General features: G+C 41.0%; 1 long non-coding RNA gene across 1 annotated transcript in view; it reads left to right on the top strand.

The window, feature by feature from the left end:
- Positions 1–95: 95 nt before the first annotated feature.
- LOC130839602 (uncharacterized) overlaps positions 96–21698 on the top strand; it is a 42695-nt gene continuing 21092 nt past the window's right edge. The window contains exon 1 of the long non-coding RNA XR_009049867.1: positions 96–267. This is a non-coding gene — a long non-coding RNA (uncharacterized LOC130839602). The remainder of the gene's footprint in view (positions 268–21698) is intronic.

The raw sequence follows: 21698 nt of genomic DNA, 5'->3' as shown, positions 1-21698 counted from the left end.
GGGGGGGGGTGTCGAGACTCCAAACGCCGATTGGCTGAGGGGTCAGGCGTGGTCGCGGACTGGACGCAACTGGGCGGGAGTGGGGAAGGCGGCGGTGAAAGGCGCCGCGCAGAGGAGAGCAAGGGGGCGGGATGGAGGGGGCGCTGGGACGTGGCCGGGGATTGGCTGTGGGGTCTGGACTCCGGCTCGATTTGCTGTGAGGACCGCCCGGACTGGACGCGTGGAGGTGCGGAGCCAGATCCCGGCCGCGTGATTGAGGCGCTCTGGGTAAGGGACGGGATGGGGCGGGGGCTTGTATTTGGCCGGGATTGGGTATGAAATTTAGGTCAACAGCTCTATTTGGATGTATGTTACCGATGGATTTGGGGCGGGTCATAGGCCAAAGGATTGATTTGGAAGAAAAGGCAAGCTGTGGTGCCACAGGGCTTAGGTGAGAGGAGGTTTGTAGTTAGATGTTAGAAGGTGCCAGAGAGGGCAAGGCTAAAGAGAGTGTGCAAAAGTTTTGTAGCTGTATTTATCACTGATGACGGTGGTGAGAAAAACAAAACAGCAACAGCCGAGAGGAACTTTACTTTCCTGAACAGTAAAACGAGCTCAATCAGAGAAGCGAGTATGGAGTGAGGTATGAAACTGAGAAGGAAAATAAGTGACACTTTAAACGTGAAGAAGAAAAGTCGGCTGAGGGAAAAAGGTACACCCTGAATTACTCCTTTGTTGAGGGCGGTGTTAGCGAAAGGAGGGGTTCTGGTAAGAACTGAGCTTCATAACTAGATTTTCTTTCTCTTCTAATTTAACAAGATGAGAGGATAGAAGGAGTGGGAGGGGCAGTAACTTGTTATTCAACCACAGAGCAAAGAACTAAGTTCATCTTTGATTGAAGGAATGTACTCTCCAACTAGGTACAGTGAGATTCACAAGATGATTAGAAGAATGGGAAAATGCTTGTGTACAGTAGGGAATCTACCCCTAGATTGTGAGCTACTGTGAGGAGCATGGGTTTGTCAATGCTCTCCATCCAAGAGGCCACCAGGGACACACCTCTAGACAATAAGCTGGGTTCACTGTTTGTTGCAAAGAGGGAGGGCACGCACCTTGGGGAACAGTGGGTCATGTCAATATCAGATTGTTAGAAAAGACACAGGATTTGGGCTTGTATTGGGTGATTTGGGGGAGGGTTCAAGGAAATGGAGATTCATGTTGTTTTGGGTGCTGGTCAGGAAGTGGGGGTAAGTATTAGGTTGGGGATCATAATGCATCTCATGTAGAAGAAGGGAGAAGAATTGCAAGGCTAATTCTGTAATTGGTAAAGAAGCAATGGTTTTTCTAGCCAGGAGAGGAGGAGCTTTGCCATTTTTGTAATTTGCAGTGACCTTGTTTTTGTTTGGGTTTAGGGAGGATTATTGAGTAATCTTGTCTGTTGTCTCACTTCATCATAATCAGAGAGGGACTGTCTGATGTTAGTGTTCTGTCAGATTTTTATATTTTACAGGGGAACACCAGGGCTAGTTTGTAACAATACCGAAGACTTAGGGGTAAGTGTCAGTTCAGTTCCTGATGCCAGGTACTGCTTTTTTTTAACAAATACACGAATTGAGAGCATAGGTATGGAGGCTTCTGGGGGAAATGAGGCAGAGAAAGTGAGTGTCTCAAACATTAAAGAGGAAGAAACAGGCAACAGACAAGTACATATATACAATGACTTCAGATGGTGATAAGTGCTAAGAAAGAAGCAGTGAGGGGTGAAGACTGCAGATAGTTTAAATACAATAGTCAGCAGGATAGGCTTTTTTTAAGAAGGTAATATCTGACCCAGAATTGAGTGATAAAGATGCAACCTTGCAAAAAATGATTCTGGATAGGAAAATAGCAGTTGAAAAGGCTCTGATATGTGACTAAACTTGGCATGCAAGGAATAAGAGAGAGGCCAGTGTGCCTAAAGCACTGTAATCCAGGGGAAAGTGCTTCCAGATTAGGGTGGAGAGGAAGGCAGGGACCAGAGCCTTGGAGACCACACGCATGCAAAGCCTTGAAGACCACAGAAAGTGTCAATTTTATATTGAAGTAGCCACTGGAAGATCTTAAGCAGAGGAATACTATCTTAATCGCATTTTAAAAAGACACTAGTTGCTTTGGAGAAGAGACTTGTAGGTAGGCAAGCGTAGAGGCAGGAAGATCTGTCAGGAGGTTGTTAGAGGGAGAGATGAAGTTGTCTGGGCTAGGGTCACAATGTTCATTCTGCCGACATTCACTTCTCTCTTCTTTTTCAGCTCTACCCCTCCACAGTCACCTCTCCTAGTTTCTCCTAATTCAAACACTGTTTACCCTCTTCAGAGTATAAACAGACAATCTCTTGCTGAGGTGAAGGAGGAACAGTTGGTGGGGGTGTGCGAACTTGTGGTGGGGATCTGAGGATCTAGTTGTTTCTTAGAAAGGCCTTTAAATGACCCTCTTGTTTTTAGTCCTGAACCTTTTGGAGAGTTCTGTGGGGGTAGATCCAGTTGCTTTTTTGGCTTTCTTTGTGACTGGTCTGGGATACCTGCCTGTTTGCTTTCTAAGGTCTATAAGCTTGTTGTCACTGTCTTTCCCCTTGTTTTTGCTCTTACAGGGTTATGGCTTAAAAGAACCTCCTCACTGTTATTTCAGTGGGGTTTGAGTAGGGAGCAAGAGAGTATAAATATGTTTGATTTGCCATCTCTTATTGGTTTAGATGCATTTTCATTAAGTGATTGAAAGACCAGATGCTGGCATTCAAATACTTTGTTGGTATGTCAAGCCTTGTGTTATTCTTTATATTCATGTTGGCTTTTAAAACAGAAATGTAAGCGATTCCTTGGAATTAATGGCTAATGGGTTTACCTTTCTTATACCTTGTGCTCATTTGTTTTGTGAATAAAAAGGCACATCTCCCTTATGGACATAAAGCCTTTTCCATTGTCTCATAGAGAGGACTAAATATTTCAGAGAGAAGGCAGTATAATTCCGCTGGTAAGCTAAGCTGTCTGGTTCAGATCTCAACTGTGAGATTTTCTAGCTGTGTAGCTTTGAGTAAGTTACTTCATTTCTCTGTGTTTCAATTTCCTTATCTATAAGATATCTACTTATATTGCTATTCTGAAGATTAAATGACTTCATAGACCAAAATAAACCCAGCAAAAAACAAACAACAACAAAACCACCTTAGAACTGTGCTCAGTTCTTACTAAGTACTATACAATTGTTCCTTAAGAAAAAGGGAAACAACCTTTAGGATGGGGTTGCTAGTTATGCCCCAACATTTAGTATTCTTTTCTTCTATAGCAATTCAGCTCCCAAATTTCAGCAGAATATATGGGTGCTTGGTATAAAGTCTGCATTTCCAGTCTCTGTTGCAGCTGGGTGGGCCGTATGACTAAATTCTGGCCAGTGGGGTATAAGTGGAAGCTGTATGTGCTGCTTCCAGGAAATGTCTTGAAGGATCATATGCCCTCATTGCTGCCTTTGTTTGTGATTTCCCTGACAATTTGAGTACAGACATGTTGACTACAGCCCTCTTGCACCACCAGGTAGAATCTTCAAGTTGAAAATGGTAGAACAATAGGATGGGAGAGAAGGAACCTGAGCCCTGATATCATGAAGCCACCACTCTAGCTCTGGACCTACTATATTGACATGAGAGAAATCAACCTCCATTTTGTTTAAATCTTCTACATAGGCTTCCTGATATACAGTCATAGTACTGCTGTGATGGTTAACTGACTCCTCTCATTTGCTTACCAAAGGCATCTCACTTTACTTTCCATGGACCTTCCAGGTGACAATAGAGTGACAGAGAGGAGAACAAAGTGGAAGATAATAGCAATGCCTTGTTATCTGGAAATGCTTCTCAAGTGGCATCTGTCCCCTGTAGATATTAAGAGTCAGGCAGGCAGAACTACATTCTTCCTTTACTCATAATCCTCAAGCAGTGCTAGGAAGGACCTGCTCCAGGAAAAAATGACAATTAAGTCTAGGTTTGTAAGTTCCTAAAGCCTTTTCCATCTTACACTCCTGCTATAACGACATGTTCCTTTTTTTTTTTTTTTACTTATTTATTTATTTATTTATTGGCTGCGTTGGGTCTTCGTTGCTGCTCACGGGCATTCTCTAGTTGTGGTGAGCCAGTGCTACTCTTCATTGCAGTGCACAGGCTCTGGGCACACGGGCTCTGGGCACACAGGCTTCATTAGTTGCAGCACATGGGCTCAGCAATTGTGGCTCGCGGGCTCTAGAACGCAGGTTCAGTAGTTGTGGCACTCAGGCTTAGTTGCTCCGTGGCATGTGGGATCTTCCTGGACCAGGGTTCAAACCCGTGTCCCCTGCATTGGCAGGCAGATTCCTAACCCCTGCGCCACCAGGGAAGTCCCACGAGTTATGTTCTTGAAAGTTGCTGAGAATAGATCTTAAGTGTTTTCAACACACACACACACACACACACACACACACACACACACAGAAAAGAGTTAACTATGGTAACTGTGTGAGGGGATGTATGTTTTAATTATCTCGATCTTTGTACTCATTCTACAGTATATGTAATGGAATCACTATGTTGTCTACTTCAAATATAGACAATTATGTTTGTCAAAAAAGAGTTATGTTTAGTTTTCAGCCTCAGGTAGCTATTTAAAATGGAATATTTTGAGTATGCATATGTATTATTACTGTAAGTTAATGCTTTTAAGCAGATAATAATAGCTGTACAAACATTAGCTTAAGTATTTTAAAAATTGTAGTAGAAATATTCATTACCCACAGAAAGCTTGCCCAGCATAACTATGTATCTATTTATCTATCTGTTCATCTACCTGTATATCTTTTCACATACACATTTGGTTGGATTTATAGCAATTCAAGTAAGAGCATTAATTACTCAAATGAGAAAGTCTGCACAGTCTTTGAACAGTTTTTAAAAAGAGATGAGTTTTGACTTTACAAATCAGTTAGGTAGAAAAAATTCATTCAAAACATGGGGTCCATATGTAACATATAACAATAAAAATTGTGCTTGTGGAAACTCTGAGAAGTACTGTGCCCTTCAAAACATGGGTTAGGTTGTGGCTTTTGGCTAATGTGTTTTACAAAATGCTGCTACACAAGGAAGTATCACTGCCTTAGAACCTTTCTCAGTGTGACATTGCCTCTGGAATTCCTTGCTCACATTGGAGCTTTTCAGCTTTCAGAGGCCTCTAGGCAGATTCTCAGCTCCTGGAGGATCTCCATGGCTACTGCCCTTTACTCCCTCACTTTGTCGTGGTGTGCAGTGTCCTTTTGGCATGGCTGCTGGTCCAAAGTCAGTACTGCATGCCTTATGCCAGGTAGATCCCCAAAGTGATGGAAGGAACATCAATTGACACCAGGTTCTCTAGGTCTCTAAAGAAGGGATAATGATGAGATCCTTTGTAGGCAGAAAGAGGGAGAAGATTCCTTTCTAAATGGTACAAGAATATAAATATCAAATTCTGGAAACATTCAGTATAGCTTTAGATTATCAAATGGTGAACTTTCAGGGAAAAGCATCAGGAATGCAGTTGGGATGATAATAGTGTGTATAAGATAGTCATTCATGGGTTTAAAAATACTTACTGTATGGAGGGTTTGCATTGTGCCTGACAGCCTTCTAGATCCTGCTGATTCCATGATGAACAAAATAAAGTTTCTTTCCACATGGAGCTTATATTCTACTAAGGGAGACAGGCAATAAATATGAACAAATAGGTGATATCAGGTAATGATAAAATGTTGTGAAGAAAAATTAAAATACGGTATTGGCCACTAGATGGAGCTCATTGCTTTCTTATTTTCTTCCACCAGTCCCCTCAAAAAGATGAGAAGCTGAGTGCAGGATACGCTATTGTCGTGTTATGTTTGGGGGCCAGATGATAGCCCCTTTGTTTCCTCAGTTTGTCTCTCTTCCTATTTCTCCCTCCCAATTTGGATTTTTTCCTACTAATTGATTGATAAGGGGAAACATGGTTAAGACATATTAAGGTGTCATCTGAGATATCTTGGTATAGGTGGATTAGATCAACTCCTTCCTAAATCATAGAAATCCTCTCCCTTCAATTTCCTGGGTATTTAATTTCCTGTATTTATTTGTTTGATATCTGTATTCACCATTAGACTGTTAGATCCTTAAGAGAGAGACTTTAGCTGTGTTTCTCAGTCCTTGGCAGAGTACCAGGTAGATACTCAACAAATCTGTTGAATGGATGAATCCCTTTAGTCTGAGCAATTCCTGTTTTCCAGGTAGTCTCATTTAATTTTATAGGGGGATTGTTTTGGAGTTAGGTTGGAAAAAAATCTCCACAATAAAAACTGGGTGGATTTGCCTGTCTTGTGTTCTATGACTGCCTCTCTGTCAAGGACCTCTCAGTGGATGGGAAGAGTGGGATATGTGTGTTTGTATATGATAGGCACATTATTTGGCATTCTGAGTTCCCACCCATATTTTTTCTTCTTTGTATTTGAATAAAAGCCCAACACAACAATGAAAGTATTTCTAGTGCTCATTGGAACTTAACTAATGTTAGGCACATGCTTTTGTCAGGGTTAACTCTAGGAAAAGGGTCTTAAACCTTCTACTCTGAAGTGAGTGCAAGGATCATTGTAAAAACTACTAGGGAGATGGAATCTATCCTATAATCTCTTGGTCTTAGATTGGTTTTCAACATAGAGACCGTATACATGTTTTGTTAGATTTATACCTTAAGTATTCATTTTTTGGTAGCTGTTGTAAATGGTATTAATTTTTCAGTTTTTGTCTGCTGTGGTTCATTGCTTGCATATAGAAATACAGTTGAAGATAGATTTTTGTGTGTTGATCTTGTGTATTACAATCTTGTTAAACTCACTTATGAGTTCCAAGAGGAAGCTTTCCTGGGATGTTCTATGTGGATGATCTTATTGTCTGAAAATGGGACATTTTATTTTATCCTTTCTTATCTATATTCCTTTTATTTCCTTTTTTTGCCATATTATGCTAAGACTTTCAGTATAATGTTGAACTGGAGTGGTGAGAGCAAACATCCTTGCTTTTTCCTTTAGTAGGGGCCAAGTGCTCAGTTTTTCATCATTAAATATGATGTTAGTTATAGGTTTTTTTGTAGATGTCTTTTAGCAGCTTGAAGAGTTTCATTTTTTCTGCTAGTTTGCTGGGAACTTTATCGTGATAGGTATTTTCTCAGGGATTTTCTGCATCTATTTATATAATTAAGTGGCTTTCTTTCTTCAGACTTTTAGTATGGCAAATTACATTAATTGATTTTTGAACTACTCTTGCGTTCACAGTATAAACCCCACTTGATTGAGGTGCATTATGTTTATGTACTGCTGGATTTGACTTGCTAATATTTTGTTGAGGATTTTTGTATATATTTTCATGAGGTTAATGGTCTGTAGTTTTCTTTTTTTGTACTGTTTTTGTCTAATTGTGGTATCAGAATAATGCTTGTAGAATGAGATGGAAAATCTTTCCTCTTGCATTTTGAATTGGTATTATTTTTTCTTTAAATACTTGATAAAATTCACTATTCATAAGGGACCATCTGGATTTATAGAATTGTTTTCCAAAGTTTTTAAGTGGTTTTGTTGAGGCAAAATGGACATACAAAGAACTACATGTATTTAATGTGAAAAATATGATGAGTTTGCACATATGCAAACACACATGATACCATAACTACAATCAAGGTAGTTGACATTTCCAACACCTCCCATAACCTCCCCTCACCTCTCTTTCTGTTTGTGGTAAGAACACTGAAAATGTGTTCTGCTCTCAGCACGTTTAAGATGCGTTCTGCTCTCAGCACATTTAAAATGCACAATAGCATATTTTTAACTATAGGCATTATATTGCACAGCAGATCTCAAGACCTTATTCATCTATCATAGCTGAAACTTTATACTCATTAAATAATAACTTCCCATTCCCACCCCTCCCCCCACCCCCCTGCCTACCACTATTGTATTCTGTTTCTATGAGTTTCATGATTCTAGATACCTCATGTAAGTGAAGTCCTATAGTATTTGTCTTTTTGTAATTGGTTTATTTCCCATAGGATAATGTCCTCCAGATTTATCCATATTGCAAATGGCAAACTTTCCTTCTTTAAGGTTGAATAATATTCTTTGTAAGTATCTGTCACATTTTTTTTATCCATTAATCTGTTGATGGACACTTAGGTTGTTTCTATATCTTGGCTTTTGTGAATAATACTACAATGAATGTGAGAATGCAGATATCTCTTTGAGATCCTGATTTAAATTCTTTTGCATGTATACCCAGAAGTGGGATTGTTGGATCATACAGTAATTCTATTTTTAATTTTTGTGAAGCAATACCCACACTATCTCCATAGCTGATGTACCATTTTGCATTCCTACTAACAGTGTTTGAGGGTTAAAATTTCTCCACATCCTCACCAACATTTGTAATCTTTTCAGGTTTTTATAAAATAATCACCATCTAATAGGTAAGATGATATCTCATTGTAATTTTGATTTGCATTTGTGGTTATTACTGATGTTGAGCATCTTTTCATATACCTGGTGGTCATTTGTGTGCCTTCTTTAGAAATGTCTGTTCACATTCTTTGCCCATTTTTAGTCACGTGATTTGTTTTTTTTGCTATTGAGTTTTAGGAATTACTTATATATTTTGAAAATTAACCCCTCATCAGATATATAGCTCACAAATATTTTCTCTCAATCCATAGGTGCCTTTTTATTCTGTTGGCTGTTTCTTTGTTGTACAAAAGCTTTCCAGTTGAAGTGGTCTCACTTGTCTATTTTTGCTTTTGTTGCCTGTATTTTTGGTGTTATATCCAAGAAATCATTGCCAAGACCAATGTCAAGAAGGTTATGCTCCATTTTCTTCTAGGAGTTTTACATTTTCAGATCTAATATTGAATCCTTTAATCTATTTTGAGTTTATTTTTGTGTATGGGGGTCCAATTTTATTTTTTTGTGTATGGATATCAAGTTTTCCCAAAACCATTTATTGAGGAAACTATCCTTTCTCCATCGTATATTCTTGGTACCCTTGTCAAATATTAGTTGGTTTGTGCCTGGAATGCAAGGATGGTTCTACTTACACAGACCAGTAAATGTGATATACCACATTAACAGAAGGAAGGATAAAAATCATATGATTATCTCAATATATGCACATAAAGCATTTAATAAAATTCAACCCTTTTTTTCATAATAAAAACACTCAATAAATTAAGTGTAGAAAGAATGTACCTCAACATAATACAGGCTATATATGACAAGCCCACTGTGAACATTATACTCAATGATGAAAAGCTGAAAGCTTTTCCTCTAAGATCAAGAAGAAGACAAGGATACCCATTCTCACCACTTCTATTCAGTACTACTGGAGTCCTAGCCAAAGCAATTAGTCAAGAAAAAGAAATGAAATCCAAATCAGAAAGGAAGAATAAAATTATCTCCATTTGCAGATTAAGTGATCCTGTTTGTAGAAAACCTTAAACTCTATACAAACTTTTAGAACTAATACAAAAGTCAACAAAGTTACAGGATACAAAAATCTACCTACAAAAAATTAGTTTCATTTCTATATACTAACAAGGGACAATCTGAAAAGGAAATGAACAATCCCATTTAAAATAACATCAAAAAGGAATAAAATTTTTAGGAATAAACTTAACCAAGGAGGTGAAAGATTTATATGCTGTAAAGTACAAGACATTGGTGTAAGAAATTAAGGAAAACTCAAATAAAAGGAAGGTCATTCCATGTCCAATCCCGTGGATTAGAAGACTTAATATTGTTTAAAACTATTTGTATTACTCAATCTGCAGATTCAATGCTATCCGCATCAAAATACCAAATGGCATTTTTTAGAGAAATAGAAAAAATTACCCTAAAATTCATGTGGAATTATAAAAGACCAGAAAAGCCTGCACTATCTTGAGAATGCAAAATGAAGCTGGAGTTGGAGCATTACACTTTCAAATTTCAAACTATATTACAAAGCTACAGTGTAGTACTTGAATAAAAATAGACATATAGACCAATGGAACAGAACCTAGAAGCTGAAAATAAACCTATGTAGGTACTGCCAACTGTACTACCATGGTCAGAAAAAGATACATGATATGATTTCAGTCTTCTTAAATTTGTTAAGACTTGTTATGTGACCTAACATATGCTCTATTCTGGAGAATGTTCTGTGTGCACTTGAGAAAAATGTGTTTTCTGCTGCTGTTGGATGGCATATATGTCTGTTAATATATGTTATATTGCCGGGGTCCAGCCCAGGCAGGATCCAGGGAGTCCCTTGGGAGGGGTAGAGTCGGCGAGAAAAAAAAGAGACAGAGACAGGAGAGAGAGAGAGAGTGAGAGTGTGAGAGTAACTTTAATTTTTGCTCCAGTCTTATATATCTTACATCTTGCTTTGTGGATTTTTCCATTAGGGGCCCCATATCCCTCCCCCAAATGTCCCATTGATTCAGCCGGGGGCCAGTCCTTAGTCAGGTGATGAGTCTTCTATGTAATCATTAGTTCTTATCAGTTCTTCGCGTTCTTGTTTTGTCCTTCCAGTGGTTACAAGGGGGAGGGGAGCACAGGATAACAATCTCTAAGGGCAGGCCTCTCAGGCGCCCAGGCTTGAGGTGACAGACACATTGTTAGCAGGTTAAGCTTAATTAGTGAGCTACATTCTCTATGCTACGTGACAGCAGACATACAGGACATGGACATAACATAGATACCCGTAATATTCCGTTCTTATAAGGGAAGGGTGCATGGGATATTTTATAGGCAACTTTGGTTTGACGGACCCTCACTTCAGAGGTTTGGGATAATTGTGATTGGGTGAGGCAGCATTCCTGATCACAATGCATGGCCCATTACGGCCGAATTGCCAGCATAGCCCAAGGGTGGGGACAATAAGTTTAAACATTCCTCCATTACCCAGGCCCCCTAAGGGTCTAAATGTGATTTGTTTGCAGCCCATAGGATTTCCACAACACCAAGAAAGCGGGGGGGGGGGGGGGGGGGGGGGGGGGTAGCCACCATTCTTGAAGGCAGCGTTGGCGCCCCTCACCCAGAGAGCTCATCATTCCTAGAAAGAAAAGTACACAAAGGAGACTCATAGTGAAACTAAATCTCGGAGAACTCCGGTACTTCCAAGATGCCTGTTTTGCAGCTCTCCCGAACCGAAGATGCCTTCATCGGAATTCCCGCCTTGCAGGCCATTCCCGAAGTGCTCGGCCTTGCCTGAGCCTTTAGGCAATCCCCGGACGGCTCCCGGCATCTCCCCCTTTTTTATTTTTTAAGATGACTGTCTGTAACTCCAGAGACATGTCCTTGATACTCCGAGTCAGAATCCTGACAATGCAGGGAAGGAGAAGAATTAAGACAAACATTAGAATTCCAAACACTACGAATCCCATAATAGACGACAGAAGTCCCTTATGCCAGACAAAGTCAGAAAGGTTAGAAAAGAAATCATGAGCTCCCTGAGCTGTGGAGAAGTCCAACTTAGAATCGCTAATATCGTGAATTTCTTGGTGTAATTGACTAAGATCCAGGCTCAGATCAGAATGATTCCATACCCCCTCTATATGATTTTTAATTTTTTCCCATGTATGAATCGAATTATTAACTTTCAAGGGCATTATGCAAATTCATCTATATTCTATATGGCATCTTAAAGCCAGGCGAACCTTAAGGGCTGTCAACTCAGTGCCTAAATGTAGAACTGCTTCTTCCAATGCATCTACCTTGGCTTCTAATTTTCTATCAATGATTTTCTGGGTTGCTAAGGCTAGGGACACATTTTTAGTTAAATGATTAACATATTGAGCTGTATGTACTTGTTGGGAAAGTGACACAGCAGCTACGGTAACAGAAGTTATAGCAGTAATTAATGCAGTAATACCCAGGATCAATAATCCAATAAATCTTTTGTTATGATGCATTAATTCATCTTTGATTTGCTGCAAAGCTAAAAGCCCATAATTATCATACCATGTAGTATTAATTTGAACTGGCACCATAATATAAGCAGGACGTTTCAACACAACAAAAGCTTGAATATTTAAGGATGAGGTTAGACACGTAGACAGCATGCAAGACTGACATGTAACTTTAAACATCTTTTGAGAATCATTTTGTAGTAATCTGAAGGCTATTCATCTCAGTAGTGGACAGGAACACATATGGGGATTGTAAGCAAGCTTGCAAGGAATAATTTCTCCATCCTGTAGGGCGTACAAGACGAACCGGTGCCGTGGCTGCAATAGCTCGCCAGAGATCCGGTTGCCAGTGTTCTGTCCCCAAAGATTGAAAGGTCACCATTGGAGGCACCATGCCATTATGATGCCACCGAGAGCCCTGGAGCCACCATGGCACAGTAGCATGACTAGTGTGATTGGACCAATTTTTATATCTGGCTGTATATCCCCCAGCCTGTAATGGGTCATGGGCTGGATTAGGATTACTCCAATCTGAAATAGTTTTATTCATTCCACAAATTTTATAAGATATACGATTATTATACACACAGGAATGCCAAGGAGGGAAGCCATAAGCATAGTCAATTTCTTCCCAAGTCCTATCGGATTCATTGTAGGAGGTATAATCAGTAATATCAGAACAATTAGCATGTAAAAACTTAGGAGGATGATCATACACATTTTTTACAGGGTCACGTTCTCCAGGTGCCCGCAGTAATAGCGACCAAACATATCTTTCAGGAATCGAATTGCGTCTTTTGCGCCCATTAGCGTTACGCAAGGGGAGCGATGGAGAATCTGTAAGAATGACTTTATAGGTGGATTGAACGCAGCCTTCCTTTTCAGGGGCGTGATATTCATTAGAATCATTAGGAAAACTAAAACACAAAGGAAACGTTCCTGCCAGGCCATAAAATGAATAATTTTGGTTTTTTGGGAAGTGATTAACAGGATATGATGTATAGGATCCTCCCACCAACCGGGGTAAATTGGAAGTTACTCGAATTGGTCCTTCCTCCCAAGTTGTAACTTGGAGCAAAGGAGGGTCTGGGACATATGCCCAGTATTGTTCCGCGCCCGCAGGGGAAATTACCTGACAGGCGAGTAGAGCAAGAGAAGCAAGAAAAAGATTTTCAGGAGTTCCAGGCTTTGCCTGTTGCTCCACAAGTTTTGCCGATTCGTGGCACAATTTTTTAATTTGCCCCCAAGTTGGGAGAGCCGCGGCGCGCGTCGACCTTGCTGGACGGCGTGGGCACGGCGATTCCCGTTTCGGGGTTTGAGTACTCGAGTGAGTTATCTGTACTTTCGTTTTGAGTGTGAGCTGAGACATTTCCGTCACCAGGGGACTCTCCGGTAGCGATGGGGGAGTTGGAACCGGAGAGTAACTGAGCGAGAGGGGCATTTTGCACTGAGGGGGAAGTAGGGGATTGTTGCTCTTCCTCTTTTTTGGATTCATTTTGAGAAATCTCACGCAATTGCTCTTCTGCCGGTTGGACGTGCCGAATTAGCCGGTCCGGGATCCAGATCGGGGCGTCGGCGTCCTGTGGAAACACACAAGCATACCCTCGCCCACTGGTTAACAATATGTCTGGTCCCCTCCATTGTCCAGAAAGGAGGTCCTTCCAGCGAACCAAGGGTTTTGTTCGAGATACCTCCGGATTCCAATGACGTGCCATAGCTGTATTTCCTTGATTATCGGTGTTAAGATTATTTATTACATACATGGCGTGAGACAAAATATGATGAGGGGAGCTATATTTAAATTCCCCTTCTTGTAATTTATTTATTTGTATTTTTAAAGTTTGATGTGCACGCTCCACTATAGCTTGCCCCTGGGGATTATAAGGAATACCTGTGGTATGGGAGATTTTGAACATAGCACAGAAGGACTGAAAGGCCTTAGCTGTGTAGGCAGGCCCATTATCTGTTTTTAAGCTCTTTGGGTAGCCCATGTAAGAAAAACATACAAACAGGTGTTGAATGACATCTTTGTGAGCCTCTCCCTTACGGGCAGTTGCCACAATGACATGTGAACAGGTATCCACAGTAACATGAACATAGGACAGTTTTCCAAATGAGGAAATATGGGTTACATCCATTTGCCATAAGTGATTTGGAAGAAGTCCTTGAGGGTTGACGCCCATAGGCAATGTATTCTGAGGTGCAGGACAGGCAGCACAGCTCCTAACAATCTCTCTAGCTGACTCTCTGGAAATTTGAAATTGATACCTCAAGGAGGTGGCATTTTGATGATGCAAAGCATGAGAGGCTTTAGCTTCAGAAAGGGCTGTTGCAATGAGTAGTCGGGTCAGGGAGTCTGCCAAGGCATTGCCATGGGATAGAGGACCTGGGAGATTAGAGTGAGCCCGAATATGACCAACAAAAAAGGCTTTTGACCTTTGCCAAATATTTTGTTGTAAAAGAGAAAGGAAGTGAAATATTGTAGTTTTATTCTCAGGTAGTATAGCTGTTTCAAAATGAGGAAACAGCCTAACCACGTATTGTGAATCTGAATAAAGGTTAAATTCTAGATCTTTATATCTCTTAAACACTTCAATAACAGCTGAAAGTTCAGCCTTTTGAGCTGATGTTTCCTGCGTGGACAGGGAAAGTTGAAAGCCAGGTGCTACTATAGCAGCTCTGCCATTTGAAGATCCATCAGTAAATACGGTAATAGCTCCAACTAAAGGTTGCTGCTTACATCTGAGGGGAAAAATTACAGGATGTCTTGCCAAAAATTGTAAAACTGGGTGTGCTGGTAAATGGAACAGAACTTGACCATTGTATGTGCCTATGGCTATCTGCCAATCCTCGTCCAAATGTAACAAAGACTCTATTTGTTCCCTAGTGTATGGCTGAACAACTTCTTGAGGCTCTTTACCAAAAAGTTCAAGGCTTCTTTTGCGGGCCTTGATGATTAGAGTTGCCATTAAACCAGTATAGGGGGCTACAATTTTTCGGGCTACTGAGGGTAGGTGAATCCATTCTAATGGTCCTTCCTGCCAAAGTACTCCTGTAGGGGCTAAAGGGGTGGGCAGAAGGATAAGTTGCCAGACTTTGGTGTAATCTAGGCGATAGACATGACTATTCTCAATTGCCTCTTCCACTAGGGCGAGTGCTTGTGTTGCTTCCTCTGTGAGGCACCGCGGGGAAGAGGGATCTGGGTCTCCTTGTAAGATGGCAAACAAAGGTTTTAAATCAGCTGTGGTAAGTTTAAGAAATGGTCTTAACCAATTAATATCCCCTAGAAGTTTTTGGAAATCATTAAGTGTTTGGAGATGATCTTTTCTCAACTGTATTGGGGAGTGGGTCACCACATCAGAGTGTAATACCCTTCCTAGATAAGTAATAGGAGGATTGACCTGAAGTTTCTCAGGGGCCACCTTCAAACCATAAAAAGAAAGAGAATCAATCAACTCTTGTAAGGCCTGCTGCAAAAATGCTCTATCATAATGAGCGAGGAGAATATCATCCATATAATGAATTAAGTAGATTTGCGGATACTTAGCCCTAAATGTTCCTAAGGCGAGATCCACAAATTTTTGACACAAAGTAGGGCTGTTTTTCATTCCCTGAGGGAGCACCTTCCATTGATATCGTTGATGAGGTTGTTTAAAATTTTCTGAGGGCAAACTGAAAGCGAAACGCTTTTTATCCCCTGGGGATAGAGGAATTGTGAAGAAACAATCTTGTAGATCTATGACAATTACATTATGATGACGAGGAATAGCCACAGGCGAAGGTAATCCTGGTTGTAATGGACCCATATCTTCCATAGTGGCATTTATAGCCCTAAGGTCCTGTAAGAGCCTCCATTTTCCTGATTTTTTCTTAATCACAAATATAGGGGTGTTCCAAGGGCTGGTAGAAGCCTCTATGTGCCCTGCTTCCAATTGTTCCTGTATAAGTTGCCGAGCCGCTGACAATTTTTCTGTGGGCAGAGGCCATTGTTCAACCCAAACTGGCTTATCAGAGCACCAGACAATGGGGTCAGCGGTATTAACAATGGCCCCCATCACAAATTTGGATAGCCTAAACCTTGCCGAAATTTTCTTGGAGTGGGTAAAATAGGCAGTTGTCTTCCCTGCTGGGAACTCCCCAATCCTTGCTGGGGATTATATCCCATATTTAACATTTGATGGGTAACTTTAGGGTCTGGGCTATAGAGCATCAAGCCCATTTGAGAGAGAATGTCACGACCCCATAAAGTAAAGGGGAGGGAGGAAATCACATAAGGTTGGAAATTTCCAGTCTGGCCATCAGCTTCCTGCCATGTCAAAGTCTGAGCACTCTGCACCACAGAGGGTGCTTTACCTAGCCCAATTAATTCATTAGTTGTGGTTTGCGTGGGCCAAGAATTGGGCCAGTCAGTTCCTGCTATGCAGGAAACGTCTGCTCCAGTGTCTATTAGTCCCACTATTTTCTTGCCATTAACTCTTAATTCTTTCATGGGTCGGTTTATTGTGACTGACTGGACCCAGAACACTAAATCATTAGAGCCAAATCCTTTATTTCTTCTGCATGCCTTCGTGGCATTATGACCCATCTGATGAAGGGGCAGTAATAGTAACTGGGTGATACGCTGTCCTGGATGAATCTGTTGAGTTTTCAAAGGTGGGGATATCATAACCATGATTTCCCCCGTGTAATCTGAGTCTATAACTCCTGGAATAACAGTTAATCCCTGGAGAGAAAGGGAGCTGCGTCCCATGATGATCCCCACTATTCCCTCAGGGAGGGGTCCTGTTACTCCTGTAGGTATTTTAATTACAGGAGAGTCTGGGGTTAATATTGTTGAGGTGGTGGAACAGAGGTCCAGTCCTGCACTGCCTGGTGTTGCTCTGAGGAGGACTGAGACGGGACGAAGGGTATGAAAGGGTTGAGAGGGGACTGGCTCTGTGTCACCCCTATTATTTGTGGGGCCCGGGGGGGGGCCCAGGTCCCGTTTCCCTGCTCTGAAGAGGAGGACCCAGTGTTGCCTAGGGGCTGGCCATTCCTATGGTATTTAGAATGGCAATCTTTGCTCCAGTGGAAGCCCTTCTGACATCTAGGACAAAGAGTGTTGGGCAGATTGCTATTTGATCCTGAAGCTGTATTATTCAGAGGGGAGTTTCCCTGTGGGTTATTTATCTTAGAGGGACATTCCCTACTGAAATGCCCCGGGCTGCCACAAGAAAAACAAGTACCTCCAGTTTTATTGCCAGATCTAGATCGAGGATTAGGTTGAATTACTGACTGAAAGCATTGTGTATATGGGACCCCGTTAATAGCAGCCGCTATAGCAACCCCTTGTAGCATAGCAGGATTAACATCAGCACAGGCTTTAATAAAATCTGATAAATCTCCAGTTTTACGAATGGGACGTAACACAGCCTGACAAGCAGAGTTCGCATTTTCGAAAGCAAGCTGCTTAGTTAGCATGGTGGATGCCTCCTGATTAGTAATAATTCATCCCACTGCCTGCAATAATCGGGCTACAAAATCTTCATAAGGCTCATCTGACTTCTGTTTAATTCCTGCCAGTAGGGAAGCCTGGTCCATACCTTAAGGTAAATTTCTCCAAGCATTAATGGCACATCCTGTAACCTGTTCCAAGTTTTTTTATCCAAATGCATTTGATCTCTGACAGCATCAAAGTCACCTACACCTACAAGCATATCATATGTAATTTCCCTAAGGCCCTGCCGGCGATTAGCGGCAGCTTGCTTCTTGGCTAAATCTTCCCATTCTGTACGCCAGAGCAAATGTTGACCTCCTGTCAGACAAGCTTTAGCAACTCCAACCCAGTCATAAGGAGTCATCCATCGAGCAGCAATGGATTCTAGTAAGGTAATGGTATAGGGAGCCAAAGGGCCATATAAGGCGCAAGCTTGTTTTAATTCCTTTAACAATTTTACAGGTAGGGGTTCCCATACTGGGGGATCATCAAAATCATCATCTCCTAAAACTACAGGAAAACAGGCTGCAAGGTCGGGGTCTTCACTAATACCCCTATGTCTATGAGAGGCATAGGGAGCCTGTTTATGTCTATAGGGAGGAGGGGGAGGAGGATATGACTTCCTAGAATTGGGAGGTTTAAGTTTGTCCCGCATTGGCGGAGCAGAAGGTCTTAAGGACAGATGAGACTTAAGTTGTAAAGGCAATTCCCATAAAGGCTCAGTATCATCATGATAATGAGTTGCCTCCCCCTCTAGGTCTGCTACATCCCCAGGATCCAAATCATCATCTTCCTTTTCTATAGGCCCATCAACCTCAGCAGCACATGCAGTGAGGAGAGGATGCCGAGATTGTCGGGGGGACTGAGGAGGCGAGGGTTCTTTCTCTCCCGATTTCAAAGCAATCTTTGAGTTCACTTGTTCCACCTCAGGAATAGGGTCTAAAGAATCTCTAATTAGGCTTCACAAAGAGAATGTTTTTGCAGGGACCTTTTCTGGTCCATGATATCTATAATAAGTTATCAATTGTTCCCCTACCTTAGCCCACGTTTCAGAATTAACAGTCCCGTCCTCTGGGAACCAGGGACATTGTTCTTGTACAAAGGAAAAGAAAGAAAGTAAGGTAGCTTTAGATACTTTAACACCTCGTTTAGAGAGCATATGCTTAATAATATCTACAAAAAGCTGTCTTTCTTTTGACTCATGTGCTCCCATAATAACTAATTACCTTCCACCCTTCACTTACCCTGTATTCCTTCACAGGGGGGTCTGCAGCACCCTAGGTGGAGTCCTATCTACCCCGAAATGAATATATGCTTACCCTTCAGGTCCCTGTTCCGGGCGCCACTTGCCGGGGTCCAGCCCAGGCAGGATCCAGGGAGTCCCTTGGGAGGGGTAGAGTCGGCGAGAAAAAAAAGAGACAGAGACAGGAGAGAGAGAGAGAGTGAGAGTGTGAGAGTAACTTTAATTTTTGCTCGGGTCTTATATATCTTACATCTTGCTTTGTGGATTTTTCCATTAGGGGCCCCATATCCCTCCCCCAAATGTCCCATTGATTCCGCCGGGGGCCAGTCCTTAGTCAGGTGATGAGTCTTCTATGTAATCATTAGTTCTTATCAGTTCTTCGCGTTCTTGTTTTGTCCTTCCAGTGGTTACAAGGGGGAGGGGAGCACAGGATAACAATCTCTAAGGGCAGGCCTCTCAGGCGCCCAGGCTTGAGGTGACAGACACATTGTTAGCAGGTTAAGCTTAATTAGTGAGCTACATTCTCTATGCTACGTGACAGCAGACATACAGGACATGGACATAACATAGATACCCGTAATATTCCGTTCTTATAAGGGAAGGGTGCATGGGATATTTTATAGGCAACTTTGGTTTGACGGACCCTCACTTCAGAGGTTTGGGATAATTGTGATTGGGTGAGGCAGCATTCCTGATCACAATGCATGGCCCATTACGGCCGAATTGCCAGCATGGCCCAAGGGTGGGGACAATAAGTTTAAACATTCCTCCATTACCCGGGCCCCCTAAGGGTCTACATGTGATTTGTTTGCGGCCCATAGAATTTCCACAACACCAAGAAAGCCGGGGGGGGGGGGGGGGGGGGGGGGGTAGCCACCATTCTTGAAGGCAGTGTTGGCACCCCTCACCCAGAGAGCTCATCATTCCTAGAAAGAAAAGTACACAAAGGAGACTCATAGTGAAACTAAATCTCGGAGAACTCCGGTACTTCCAAGATGCCTGCTTTGCAGCTCTCCCGAACTGAAGATGCCTTCATCGGAATTCCCGCCTTGCAGGCCATTCCCGAAGTGCTCGGCCTTGCCTGAGCCTTTAGGCAATCCCCGGACGGCTCCCGGCATTATATATATATATCTGTTAGGTCCATTTGATCTGTAGTATTAGGCAAGTCTGCTGTTTTCTTATTGGTTTTCTGTCTGGATGATCTATTCATTGTAAAAAGTGGGGTATTAAAGACCCTTGCTGTTATTGTATTGCTGTCTATTTTTTCTCTTAGATCTGTTAATATTTGTTTAATATATTTAGGTGCCAATGTTGGGTGCATATATATTTACAATTACTATATCTGCGTGATGAGTTGATCCCTTTTTTCATTACATAATGACCTTTTTGGTCTTTTGTGATTGTTTTGAATTAAAGTCTATTTCACCTGATATACATATAGCTACTCCTACACTCTTTTGGTTATAATTTGTGTGGGATATCTTTTTCATCATTTCATTTTTAGCCTATGTGTGTTCCTAAAGCTGAAGTAAAGTTCTTACAGGCAGCATATCATTGAATCTTTTTCTCTTTCCTTATCCATTCAGCTATTCTTTGTCTGTTGATTGGAGAAGTTAATACATTTATGTTTAATTACTGATAGGTTGGGTCTCACTCCTGTTATTTTGTTAATTGTTTTCTGAGTGTTTTGTAGTTCCTTTGTTCTTCTCTTGTTTTCTTCCTTTTTGATTTGTTGTTTTTTATAGTGGTATGCTTTGATTCCTTTCTATCTTTTATGTATCTACTAGAGGGTTTTTCTTTGTGGTTACCCTGAGGCTTACGTGAGACATCTTATTTTTATCACAATGTATTTTAAGCTGATAACAACTTAACTTCACTTGCTTACAAAAACTCTACACTTTTCTATCACCCTGCCACACATCTTATGCTAATTATGTCACACACTTTATATCTTTTTATATTGTGTATCTATGAATGAATTATTGTCTTATAGTTAGCTTTAATAATTTTGTCTTTCAAGTTTTACATTAGAGTTACAAGTGATTATGCACAATTATTACAGTACTCGAGTATTCTGAATTTGATTATATATTTACCTCTACCAGTGAGTTTTATACTTTCATATGTTTGCATTTTGTTACTTAGCATTCTTTTGTTTCTACTTGTAGAAGCCCCATTAGCATTCCTTGTAAGGCAGGTCTTGTGATGAAGAAATCCCTCAGCTTTTATTTGTCTAGGAATGTCTTTATCTCTCCTTCATTTCTGAAAGACAGCTTTGATGGGCATAGTATTCTTGATTGGCATTTTTTCCATTTAGCACTTTGAATGTATCATCCCACTGCATAATGTCTGTTGAGAAATCTGCTGATAACCTTATGGAGATCTCCTTGTATATAATAAGTCACTTTTCCCCTGCTGCATTCAAAATTGTTTTTGAATTTTGAGAATTTGGCTCTAATTTTCTGGGGTTAATCTTCTTTGGTTCATCTTGCGTGAGCTCCTTGGAGTTTCATAAGTGTGGATGTTCATTTCTCTCCTGAGACTTGGGATTTTTTCATACATTATTTCCTTAGATAAGCTTTCTGCACTTATCTCTCTCTGTTCTCCTCTGGGACTCCAATAATGCATACATTTCTTTGTTTAATGATTTCCCATAGGTTTCGTATGTTTTCCTCACTTTTCTTTTCTTTTTCTTTTTGGTCCTCTAACTGGCTAAGTTCAAATGACATGTCTGCAAGGTCACTGATTCTTTCTTCTGAATGATTGAGTCTGATACTGAAGCTATTTAATAAAAATTTCATTCAGTTGTTGTATTCTTCAGCTGCAGAATTTTTTGGTTCTTTCTCATGGCTTTTATTTCTTTTATGATATTCTCATTTTGTTTATATATTATTTTCCTGATTTTTTAAGTTGCCTATCTGTGTTCTCTTGTAGCTTACTGAGTTTCTATAAGTGTTTATTTAGAATCAGGTATCAGGCAATTCATAGTTCTCCATTTCTCTAGAGTCAGTTACTG

The sequence above is a fragment of the Hippopotamus amphibius genome, chromosome 1 (assembly GCF_030028045.1).
Source record: "Hippopotamus amphibius kiboko isolate mHipAmp2 chromosome 1, mHipAmp2.hap2, whole genome shotgun sequence".
Lineage (NCBI taxonomy): Eukaryota > Metazoa > Chordata > Mammalia > Artiodactyla > Hippopotamidae > Hippopotamus > Hippopotamus amphibius.
This window is presented reverse-complemented; position numbering and strand designations above follow the sequence as displayed.